The sequence below is a fragment of the Zingiber officinale genome, chromosome 5B (assembly GCF_018446385.1).
Source record: "Zingiber officinale cultivar Zhangliang chromosome 5B, Zo_v1.1, whole genome shotgun sequence".
NCBI classification, from domain to species: Eukaryota; Viridiplantae; Streptophyta; class Magnoliopsida; order Zingiberales; family Zingiberaceae; genus Zingiber; species Zingiber officinale.
Window position 1 is genome coordinate 128,770,044 of NC_055995.1, and position 14,052 is coordinate 128,784,095.

Genomic DNA, 14,052 nt, shown 5'->3' on the forward strand with positions numbered 1-14,052 from the left:
ACTGACTTCTTGCGAAGGTAGCACACTCAGCAAATGGAATTCGGCTCGTCCATTTGCTACGAAATCTGGTTGTTCCTTTTTGGTTCATTGGTATTCCTCTCTTTCACATCCTTGTGGGTCATTAGGAGCTATAAAGTCATATTTAATTATTAAAAGCAATTCAAAGTCTGTTTTAAAAAATACATCCATGCATTTTTTCCATGTCACGAGTTCTCCCTCGAACATCAGTGGGTAGTTGCTCGGTTCAGCCATCGTCTCGGTGCTTCAGTCAGTAGTAAGTCATTCTGAGGTGTTCTAGCCCTGACACCAATTGTTGGTGTGGTGGGGCCCGACAAGAGGGGAGTGAATTACCTGTAATATTTAAAATAACCTTTCTTGATCTTTGTATTTGATTAATAGCACAATTAAATCTAATAATAATAAAACTGAACTAAACAACTTAAAAAGGAAGATTAAGAGGCCAGAATTTTACTTGGTTACAATCTAAGTGATTGTTAATCCAAGGCAGTAAAAGACACTAAAAGATTTCCTTCGTTGCAGGCAAAGAAACCTCTTACAATCATTGCAAAGCTCAAAGAAATGCTAGAAAAGTGTTACAACATTGTAGTTCAAGTTCTTGATGATTTCCTAACTCCAGGGATCTTTCTATAGCCCCTGGAAAACTTTATCCAAGGCTGGAAGGAGCCTCCAAGATAGTCCAAGGTGCCTTCCATTAGATAAGTCTTATCCGTAGAAGATACAACCTTATCTTCGCTAATGGTCACTGGAAGGCGCATTCTATGGAAGATAAAATTTTCACACTGTTCATCAAAGGCGCCTTCCAAGCCTTTGAAGGCACCTTTGGTACTGCTCATCTGAAAATGGTTAACTTCCCTTGTTAACTATTTTCCGCTCTGTTCGCTTGGGTGATGCTCCGGCCATTCGGAATTGAGCTCACCTGAACTCAACTCCGGCCTTCTCTCGAACAACCTTCCTCTCTGGCTTCTCGTCCCTCAGACCGCCGTGAACGTCTTTCTCATCCTCCAGTGCACTCTTCTGCAGCACCTCGTCCTTCGGATGCACCGAGCCCGTCGACTCCCTTCTCGTGCCATCTTTCTCGCTAGCTGCATCTTCTGCTCGACTTCTTATGTTCCTAAATTCCTGCACACTTGGACACAATGATCAAATACACACATGACCTAACTGAACTTAGTTGACCACATCAAAATTATCCCAGGGTACTTATAAAAATGACTTCATTAAATCTTATGTTCCATTGTTTTGACACTTGTTTTAGCCTATATATAGACTTTTTAATTTTACATACTCTATTCTCTTGGCCTTCAGCAATATATCTTTCTGGTCGTGCCATATAGATTTTCTTGTCAAGATTACCATTAAGGAAAGTCATTTTTATATCCATCTAATGTAATTTCATGTCAAAATATGCTACTGTAGTTAGAATGACACGTATTGACATAAACTTTACAATTGGGGAGAATGTCTCTTCAAAATCAATACCTTCATTTGGGTATATCCTTCTGTAAATAGTCAAGTTTTGTATTGATTAATCGATCCATCTACCTTTCTCTTGATTTTGAGAATGCACTTATTCCCAATAGCCCATTGGTCCAGAGGAAGATCAACTAAATTTCAAATTTGATTCTTTCTCATAGACTTCATTTCCTCATTCATTATAACTTTTAATTCTTCTCTAACTGAGCATCTCAAAGCTTCCTCAACCATTCAAGGATCCTCATCGTCAACTGGGAGAATCATTAATCTCTCATTCTCAATATCAAAACTTCTTCGAGAAATAATATGATGACTAATTCTTCGAATGTTAGATTATTGAGAAACTAAATCAGTCAATGATAAATCACTTCCACTAGGTTGACTAGATTCAGACATCTCTTGTGATATCTGATTTGTTGATAAAGAAACATTATTCTTTTCATCTATTACAAATAAAGAAATTATCTTATCAATTTCACCTCTTGTTGGGAACTCAGTTTCGAGAAAAGTAGTATCTCTAGACTCTATTTTAGAGACAATTCATCTTGTTGTTCACTAATGAAAATATAACCCTCAGAAGTATCATAATACCTTACAAAGATACTCTTCTTATCTCTGAGTCATAATTTTCTATATTTGTGAGTCTTATCATGAACGTAGACAGCTGACTTTCAAGGTCTTAGATTACTCAAATCTAATTTTTTGCATGCCCAACATTCATATAGAGTAAATGAAATAGATTTAGAAGACACTAGGTTAAGTATATAGGTTACAGCTAATAATGCATTTCACTAATAAGAAATTGATAAATTAGCTTGAGCTATTATAGATCTAATTAATTATATCTAGAAAAGTTTGATTTATTCTTTCAGCAACTCCATTTTACTGTGGACTTCCAGGGATAGTTAGTGGTTTAATAATCTCTTTCTCGTTACATATTGTCTTAAACTGATCAGACAAATATTCACCTTCAAGGTTAGTGTGTAATGTTTTTACTTTATATTCCAATTAATTCTCTACTTCATTCAAATAACGATTGAAGCAATCTAATGCCTTAGATTTATGATAAATCAAATGCACATGACCAAAAACGTATAAAATCATCAATAAATGTAATGAAATAAGAACTTCCATGTCTAACATTCACATTCATTAGACCATAATATCCGAATAAAATAATTACAATGATGATACAACCCTAATAGCTTTACCAAATAGTTTCCTAGTTACTTTTTTAACAAGATAATATTCACATATAGACAAGTTAACTTTAGCATGAGTATCTAGCAAATCCTTTTTAGCTAATCTATTCATTCGTTCTTATCCTATATATCTTCATCATTTACATCAGCATCGCTAATAAGAGCAATGCTTTAAAAACAACTATTATTGCCATAATTAATATATGACTTTACATCAAGAACCATGAAATCATTCGATATATAACTATATCCTATTAACACAGAGTTAATTCTTAGTTCCACACAACGACTATAAAATTTTATACAATAACCCAAATCAAGAAGACTATTAACAGAAATCAGATTCCGTTGAATCTCAGGAGCATACAGGACATCATGCAAAAAAAAAAAAAAGATATGTCCACCACATAGGTTGAGTTTATATGTGTCAACTCCTTTGACTTCAATTCTTACATTGTATCCCATATATATCCATTTGTTAATAGCTGGTACCCAACAATACTCCACATATGTAGATCGATCACGAGATGCATGGATCGTTGCTCCTGAATTTATAATCCACAAAAGATAAAAATCAACTAACAACACTAAACTAGCAACATAATACTCATGAAAAGAGGATAAACACGGATCTATCTTTTTTGGCTCAGTATATTCTTGAGCAAAGTGACCCTTCTTGTCATAGTTATAGTAAGTCAACTTATTTTGAAATTTCTTTCTATACTTCTTTCCTTTCTTCTTAATTGGGCCTTGCTCAACAGCAACACTAGCTTCTTTTCCCTTTCCCATTCCTTGCTTAAACCATCTTTTTTCATTCTTGGAAATAGATGCTCCAATAGAACCTTCAGCTACAAAAGATTGTCCAAAAATCCTTATAGATTCTATTCTCTCCACCTGCAGTTCAACATGACATGAGACACTGGTGAAAGTCGTGATACCTTCCCTATGAGTCAGATTCTATTTTATCATTTTCCAAGAGTCAAGAAGGGAACATATAACTACTTGAACCTGTTGTCCATCAGTCAATTCATGACCGACAACTTTTAAATCTCAAATTATATTTGTCATGTTCCTCAAATATTGGGCCATGGTAACATTCGAGCACTTTTGGTAGCTGTCAAACTTGATTATTAGCTTACGAATCTGGCTTAAACTAACTCCACTGTACTTTTCTCTCAGGGCAACACAGACAGCATAAGCTGATAGTAACGTCTCATATTCAGATATTAGGTAGTCTACCATTAAATTAATCATTATTCCCTTAGCAGTGGAGTCTTTTTTCTTCCATGACTTATAAGTATTGATAATCAACATTTGGACACTTTATTTTATTATTATAACCCGATGGTTCTACCCTCTTTTGTATCTAATTATATATTTTTAGTGTGCTTCATATGGTTTGATCTTTGTAAGTCTCCAATTTAATTTTTGTACATTTTATAGATATTTTAGATATTATTTGATTATATTGTATTTTGCAGAAAGTGAGAGAGACAACAATTGAGAAGAGGAATATGAATTTGATATATCAAGTCATGGTGTGGGTAAATTACCAAATGGATAGAATGAATCAAGCGAAGAAGAAGCTAATTTAAAAGCTCAATTTCAAAGTCCAAATAAAAAAAAATCCTAAAGCCTTCATCATGTGATTTGATTCAGTTGGTTCTAACCGGTTCAAGTGAATCGGTTGGTTCAAGTGAACCGGCTGGTTCAAGTGGAGCTTTAAAGCATGAATGCGCTTCAAGGAGAAACTTGGCTCAGAACTACGCGTGTTCCTCTTCTGCTCGTGCTTTTTTCCCTCTCACGCACGCTGACGCCCCCACTCTTCTCTTCTGCGATTTCTTCAAGCCGGCGACGGACGAGCAACGAGTGCTGGAGGCTACAAGCAACTCCGACGATGTTCCCTGGTCAAGCTCAACTCACTGGTGAGTTTCTCCGGCGTTTTCCCTCGAACCTAGAGGCCGGCCAGAATGGTTGCAAAAGTTAGGTCTTCGTGGTTCGGCGGCGGCAAAGAGCTTCGATCATTTCCAACTTGGAGTGGTTCTCCAGCGTGACCTTCATCTCCCGGTGTTCTTCTTGTACCCCTACCTCCTGTGGCTCGGTCGGGCAGAGGAAGAAAGGGCGGCGACAGTTCATCACCCTTCTCCGGTGAAGCCACCTTCTGAGATCCAGCACCGAGCACTACTGAGAATCCTTGTGGACGTGGGTTGCGAAGGAAGGAGTCTTCCCAATGAGCTGCGATGGTTGTTCAACATTCTTCTCTGGCAGCAAGTTCCTGGTTATTGTTTCTTTTCCGAGTTCATCCAACCTGTTCAATTTAGTGTGGTTTTGCGCTGGTGAGAGCATTGTTAACGAGATTGGACAGTATCTCCGCATCTCTTTAAACTTCCATTGAGCGGATTCAGGTTACATGAGGCCCCAGGTAAAAAAAAAAAAAAAAATTTAGGCCTTTAATATTTTTTTTTTAAAAAAGAATTTCATCCTTTTTCATTCGGACTTGGACCGATAATAGTGAATTTAATTTTTTTTAAAAATAAAATATTAATTTAAAATAAATTTTTATGTAAAATAAATTCTTTTATTTTTGAGATTGAATAAATTCTTCTATTTTTTTTTTCATACGATCCATATATCTAGAATCATATTATTTTTATAGACATATTTATATTAAAATAATAATAAAAAAGAAAATATAAGTCCCTAATATTTTTATCAAAATAAAATTACTTAAAATTAAATGAAAAATAAAACTTGATTTATAAGTCCCTAATATTTTATCAAAATAAAATTACTTAAAATTAAATGAACATTAAAACTTGATTTATGCCATGTAGGTTTAATTTAATGATATTTCAAACTGATTGTTGAGTATTATTATACAAATATAACAAAAAAATATAAAATATGAAATATAAAATATTAATTTAATTTGATTTGAATCCATTAATTTAAGTAGTTTATATTTTATAATAAATAGTACTTAACAAATATATAATAAATCAGATATTTGTACTTAAAAGATTATTAAAAAAATATGATTTTTTAAGTGCATATATGTAATTTGTTTACGTCGAGAGAAAAATGAGAAAAAAAATTATACAATTGCTAATAATATGTTTTTCCAATGATATTTGAGTCCCTTTCATCTATAATTTATTATTTATATAGAACAATAAAGAACATTTCAAAAATTAAGAAAAGATTGAAAAAAATATTATCCGACGATTGTGGAATGTTAAGGGTGTCTTGCCGTATTCTGAAACTAAAAGAATCATCGATGAGACAATGAGGGACAAAAAAAATACAGATTATAAAGAATCAAAGATGAGACCAAATCAAATTATGTAGTGGTAGTTTTATATAGGATTCTAGGAGAATATAATGATTATAATTAATAGTTGAAGTTTTTTTTTTTTGTCAGAATAAATGGTTGTACACTGTGCACTATTATGCACGAAAATCGAAGTGAGTTCATGGAATAAATAGCTGTGGAGTGTGCACCATTGCATAGAATCGAAGCACATTCTTAGACTCGAAACGTCAATATTGAATAGGGTTCTAATTAAAATTAACTGTCAATTATTAAATATATTTTAAATTTTTTTAATACTAATGGACCCCAATAAAATTGGACCCTAGGCATAGACGACCTATGCCTTCAGCCGGGCCTAGTTAGGATTTAGCTTAATTGGTTCCATTGAATCGGACCAGATTGGCTGGTTCAGTCTGATTCTAATAAAACTACTTACCTGAAAAAGAGTGAAATAAATAAAGGACATGGCAGCCAAAAGCTAGTTTCCTAACAATTTAATATTTTGGAATAAATACTCTCCGGTTGCTAATATAAAAACAAAGAGAACTCAAAAGGAAAATGAACCGTTCTTTGAAATTACTTAAACCACTTTCTTTATCTTAATGTGAAATAAAATCAAGTATGTTTTTATGGATTATTTGAATAGGTATAGATTTTGTCTCCTTTTTTTTATTTAAAAAATTTCCGGATATTCATGCACTTTTGTAATACAAGTTAGTCATGACATAACAAAGCTTAAGTACCTTCAGTCAAGCATTTCATATGGGAACTTTTAAAAAGTGTTGTTTTTTTACCTAAGTATTATGGAAAAGAAAGTTTTGCATACTATTGTTGTAAAATAAATTATTTACCGAACAAGAGAGCTGAGTGAATTCTTATCATAGACATCTTCCACTATATATTTTTCCACTAACTCTGTTCACGACGTATAACTTTCCATCTATTTTGACAAATTTCAACTTTTTGAGTGTTGGGCATGAGATAACAGATATGCTCCAAGTAGGGGTTAGCAGTGAGCAAAGGTTAGATGAAATCGAATAAACCAACCTAATTGGCTGAATTCAAAAATTCAGTTTGGTTAATTCAAATTTTTTTTGATTTTTTTTTTAAAAAGGTTATATTGGTTAATTTGGTTCAATTTTGATTTAAATTCTCTTATTCGCTTAAGCTGAATAAATCGAAATAAAAATTATTCGGTAAATCCCAAAGTATATAAACTGATAAATCCTTAACTAATCTATAAATCTCCCCTGGTACTATAAAATTTTGGTAAATTTGATTTTTGATTGAATTATCTGATATTTTATCGATTAACTTTGTTCGATATCTATTGAAAAATGAGGTCGGTTTAGTTAATTCGAAAAAATTTGATTTATTCAATTTTGGTTAATTCAGATCGATTTGATTCGATTTTAATTAACCGAATATTATGAAAGACAATTCAAATCAGCCAATTTATTCAAAAAGAGTTAGTGTAAGCCGAGTTGGCGGAACTTCCAACAAAACTTATCAATTCTTCCATATAACAGAAATGATACTCTGAAGATACTGAGGTTTGATAGTTGAAGAACCTATATGATATTTCTTAACTTTTTGCATTCATCAATGTTCAATTTGTGAAGATTAAGAAATATTATTTAAGGTTGTACTTCTTTTCAAGTGATTTCCTAAAAATCTTTGACAGCCATGACCATTATATTGCTCAAACATTCAAGGTTTTTTTTCACGATCCGCATTTATCTAAGCAATTGTTAATTTACGACTGTCATGACATTTACAATCTTTAGTAGTTTAAAAGTGTGTCTTGTGTTGTGGCTAATTCATGATGCTCGTAACTAGTTGATTTCAATTAGTCAAGTCTCTTATATTTTCTAGTTGGAGTTTCCATCTAGATAATTGTGGTAGAGAATTCAACCATTCAAAATTTGTCATTGAGTATAGGATAATTCCAATGTATCTGTGGCATTGAGTACAAGATAATTGCAATGTTTGTTACTGAGTACAGGGTAATTGCAATATATCTTTGGCATCCTTTAAATCCCTCTAGCTCATCCAAGTTAGTGCACTTGCTCTCATATAAATATAACAATTTAATCAAGGTAAGCTGGATATTGTTCCCTTGGGTACTTGGGCAAAACTCATAGTCCCTTCCAAATACTTGAGTTTAGCAAGGTTAGTCAACTCTGCTATCAACACTTTGACTAGGGTGAAGTCAAGCCTGCCACTTTTTGCCTCACATCAGCCCCCATTTCAATGCATATATACTTGCTCGCTAAGTGTCATGAAAATTACCACCTTGCGCTTCAGATGCTCGCAATACTTATTCCATCCTCAACTTAAAAAGATCATAAAAATCCCAAAAGTCATCAAGAAATAATAAACAATTATTTTCCTTGAGTAAGTTGAAAAGGTTAAAAGTGATACCATATACAGCACTGAATTCTAAATCATATATTTTATATAATACAAAAAGTTAAGTTAAAAAAATTAAATCGGTATCATACTAAAATTTTGATATATCAAATTTTTTATATACCAAATTTTTGGTATTGTATATATTTTATATCGTTTAATTAAAACTTTGGTATCGGTACGGTATATATACCATATCGAAATATTAAATTCCATACCGATACTAAAAATTTCAGTAATATATTTTATTGTACCAAAATTTTTTGTATACCGATAATATCGATATGATTAGTATACTTCTATATGGTATATATGGTATATAAAAAATTTGATATTTTTTTCCCATCTAAAGCCAATGCTAGAGTTGGCGGTACTTATATCATTTATCAATTCTTCCATATCACAAAATGATATTTTCAAGATATTGAGTTTTGGTAGTTGAAAAATCCATATGACATTTCTCAACTTTTTGCATTCATCAATGTTCCATTTGTGGATATTAGGAAATATTATTTGAGGATGAACTCCTTTCTTAAGTGATTTCTTGTAAATCTTCGACAACCAATAAATGTTATATCTCTTGAATATTCAAGGCCTTCTTCATGATCCTCATTGCTTCGAGTAACTATTAATTTACCACCAATAATGACATCTATAATTTCTAGTATTTCAAGATCTTGCCTTGTGTTGTGGCTACTCATGGTGCTCTCAAATAGTTGATTTGGATTAGTCAAGCCTTTTATGTTTTCTAGTTGGAGTTTCCATGTAGATAACTGTGATAGAGCTCAACCGTTCAATTGAGTATATGGTAATTGCAATGTATTTCCAAGATCCTTTAAATTCCTCAATCCGATCCCTGTCAATGTACTTGCTCTCATAACAATTTCAACAAAGGTAAGTTGTATATTGTTCTCTTGGGTACTTGGGTAAGATTCCGAGTCTCTTTCAGAAGCAAGTACTTGAGTTTAGCAAGGTTATTCAACTCTACTGGTAGTGCTTTGATTGGGGTGAAGTTCAAGTTTAGATATTGGAGCTCGGATAACATGTTGATTTCCTTATGAAGCATTGTGATGATTTTACCCAAGAGATCCAAGAATGTCAAAATATGAAAAGATGGGACAAGTGGCCCGGAATTAAGTTTTTTAGCTTACGAATCCATTGGAACATGAGCATGGAAAGTTTAGGAAATATGGGAGTCCACAAGTTGAAGATGTTAAAAGTGATACCGTACAGATTTTAAATCATATACTGTATATCGTACTAAAAAGTTTGGCATAAAAAAAATCATATTGATAACATATCAAAATTTTAGTATACTGAATTTTTGGTATTGTATAAAATCCATATTAATTAATTAAAATTTCGGTATTGATGTGGTATACAAATTTTATATCAATATCGAAAATTTTAATAATATATTATAACATATTGAAACTTTTGGTATTTCGATAATATTAATATGGTTCAATATATTCTCGTATGATATATGTGATAAATCAAAATTTTAATATTTTTTTCCGCTTATAAAGTCAATATTAATATTGACGGAAATTTCAATAGGACTTATTGATTCTTACATATCACAAAATAATATTGTTAAGACATTTAGTAGCTGATAATCCATGTCACATTTCTAACTTTATGCATTTATCAATATTGAAGTTTAGAAATCTAAGAATCTTGTGAGCATGATTAAAAAAAAATAGACAGAGCTATTTTACTATCCTGATTAACTGGATTTACCATTTAAGTTGGTTTTAGAAAAAAATTATTATAATAAGATAAGAATTCGAATCTCGATAAAATCGAAGAAAAAAAATCTTTCCCGTACTAATCAACTATAGCTTCTTGATTTATTTCCTCACATATAATCGTGAGTTTGACCATGTAAAACGCTGGGATGATGGATTCACCTTGTGTTATAGTGTTCGAGCATTCGAAATCAAAAGCTGTTTCATGACATTCAATCACAATTCAACATTTGGAAATGTAAAAATAGATATATAATACAAAATCTATATTATTTCTCCAAAGAATAATTAGAATGAACCAATAAATCAATTGCAGAGGGGAATATACATTTAAAAGCTCTCACAGGGTTGGATTCAAACAGGAGCATTTTTGAAGCTACATCATAAATTATGTGCATATTTTGTTGTTGGTAGTTGCCGATGAGGGTCAATTTGTCTCCATTTTGCCCGGGTCGCATAACTAAGCAATAAGCTCTCGTTCTTTTATCGGCGAACATATAGTTCATCTGCGGCATCCTCATGTCGGCGCCGTTGTTGAAGTGGAACACCATGTCCGGCAACGACGGCAGTGGCCATGATGACAAACCAAAGCAGAGGTCAAGGCCAACAGTCTTAGGCATATTTTTCACCCGAAGTCCTACCAGAGACTCCAGCTCCTTCTTGATAACCCGTCTCAAGCTTCCATGAGACCCTAGGCAAAAAAAAAAAAAAAAAAATAGGCCTTTAATATTTTTTTTAAAAAAATTCTTTCATCCTTTTTCATTCGGACTTGGGACCGACAATAGTGGATTTAAATTTTTTTTAAAAAGTAAAATATTAATTTAAAATAAATTTATCATATTATTTTCATAGACATATTTATATTAAAATAATAATAAAAAAAGAAAATATAAGTCCCTAATATTTTATCAAAATAAAATTACTTAAAATTAAATGAACAATAAAACTTGATTTACCTCATGTAGTTTTAATTTGATGATATTCCAAAATGATTGCTGAGTATTACCTATACAAATATAACAAAAAAATATAAAATATTAAATTTGATTTGAATCCATTAATTTAAGTAGTTTATATTTTATAATAAATAGTACTTAACAAATATATAATAAATCAGATATATGTACTTAAAGATTAATAAAAATATATGTTTTTTAAGTGCATATATGTAATTTGTTTACATAGAGAGAAAAAATGAGAAAAAAAAAATTTATACAATTGCTAATAATATATTTTTCCAATTATATTTGAGTCCATTTCATCTATAATTTAATATTTATAGAGAACAATAAAGAACATTTCAAAAATTAAGAAAAGATTGAAAAAAATATTATCCGACGATTGAGGAATGCTAAGGGTATTTTACCGTATTTTGAGACTGAAAGAATCACCGATGAGACAATGAGGGACAAAAAATACAGATTATAAAGGATCAAAGATGAGACCAAATCAAATTATGTAGTGGTAGTTTTATATAGGATTCTAGGAGAATATAATGATTATAATTAATATATAATTAGTTGAAGTTTCTTTTTCGTCAGAATAAATAGTTGTACAGTGTGCACTACTATGCACGGAAATCGAAGTGAGTTCATGGAATAAATGGCTGTGGAGTGTGCACCACTGTGCACAGAAATCGAAGCACATTCTTAAACTCGAAGCGTGAATAGGGTTCTAATTAAAATTAACTATCAATTATTAAATATATTTTAAAATTTTTTAATACTAATGTGCCCCAATAAAATTGGGGCCCTATGCATAGGCCTTATTGGCCTATGCCTTCAGCTGGGCCTGAGCGGTTTTTCGGTGGAAGATTCATTCATTGTTGTTGTCGAAGTAAGCACTACCGGTATCTTTGCTACTGTCCACCAACTCTGGGGTTCTAGATCCAGGCCTTTTATGTGACGACGAAGGGTAGTTGATTAGAGTTGATCGTGGAACAGTGGTTTGGATAATTTAATTTACTTTTATGTTTGATGGTTTATGTTCAATTATAGTTTATGTTTGATTTATATATTATTTCCTTATTCATGTTCGATTGTTGTTATTACACTTTGTTTAGTTTTGTTCATGCTTTTACTAGATTTTGTTAATTGCTACTTAGGTTTGTTTAGTTCACTTGCTTAATTTAGTTGTATGTCTTGCAATTTCATTTGTTTTTGTATCATGCCTATTGATGATGACTATTGTGTCATAGTGTGATAATACAGTGTAGGGGTAATATTCGATAGTTAGATAGGATTTTAGTTTTATTTCTCGTATGTTATTTTTATTTATGGTGTTATTTATAGCGTAGAGTGACAATGCGCTATGGGTTTACCATTATTGGTTAGATAGGATTTCAATTGTTGCATTTGGTTTAGAAAACCCCAAAACAAACCTCATTATTCGATTCTATATAAAAACAAATGTCTTGTCATTGATTCCACGAGAAAGATGACTCAACCTTCTACTATGCTACCTTAGTGTAGGTTAAGGGGTTTCGATTTAGTAGAAATTAATTAATTTGATGTGAGCGAATGACAGTCACAAATACTTTTCAGGCATCAAGATCACGTCTATGCTATGTTATAGAACCATCAGTAGGTTCTTTCATAAACTGATTTATAGCCTCTAGAACTTCTTATTCTTCAAGAACATATTATATCTTGAGGTGTTATATTTTATAGTTATCTCTGTATAGTTTATTTCCCTTATTGAGTTAGCTAAGATGTTTTTAGTAGTCATGATCTAACATAAATAAACATATTATTTAATAATTCAGTGTATTTCACTTGCATATAATTTATGATTAATTCAGTTAATTTGAGTTAGTTTACAAAATCAAGTTGAAACTATGCTTCTATTCATCATTTATATTATTCAATTAAATCAACATTGATCAATTCTATTATACATATCTCATCAAATGAACTAATTATTAAGTGAACAAATTATGAAATGAACTCATCATTTAAATGAACTAATCATTCTTTTAAGGCGGTTAACACATAATATTTCTTTTTCTAGTTTATTAACATATAACATAATATTTCATAAAATATTTCTGTTTGTATATAACAACAGTTTCTATTATATGATTTTATAGTAATAACAACACCCTAATAAACTAGATAAATTGACACCACTGTCACAAAGACAAAACACTAGTGCAGTGGCCAACACTATCTCGTTCATTCTGGACTCGATTTGGGCAATATCAAGTAGATCAACTTCAGGATTCTTTCTATTGAATCTACATTTGTATCCTCTTTTGGATCCTCCTCAAACTCTTCAGGATCCTCTTAATTCACATGGTGAAGTAGCTCCACACACAACTATGCATATGATATACGCCCTTCAGAGAGCCCCCATAAATGGTGTGCTATTTCATTGAAGTGTCTCGGTACCGATCTGATCAAAACTTAGATCATGTAATTATCCAGCATTAGAAACTCTTCTTGTTCGAGTTTCCAAAACAGTCAATTGAGCCGTTTAATATGTTCTTGGAGTCTGTAAACCGGATCATACTCCACCTCAATCGCCTCTCTTAACTCATTCCATCACACATCGCGACGGGCCATTGTGTATATCATTCTTGACATTTGGAATTGAAAATAATAATGTCAGTACAAAATCGATAAACCAGTATCAAAATTGATTCATTTCAATTCTCACATGTGTATAGAACCAATACATAGAATAATTAAGTAAATAAGAAAAATAAAATTTCTTTATTTGAGGAGCTCCAGTTGATTAATACACTGGACCGTACTATTGGGAAACTATATCTTATGTATTAGGTTATTCCCTTATTTTCATTAGAACTAATATAATTGGAATGTTCAGTTGTTATTAATTCTGCTTCATTATATAATCTAGCCTAATTTAATTAAACCTA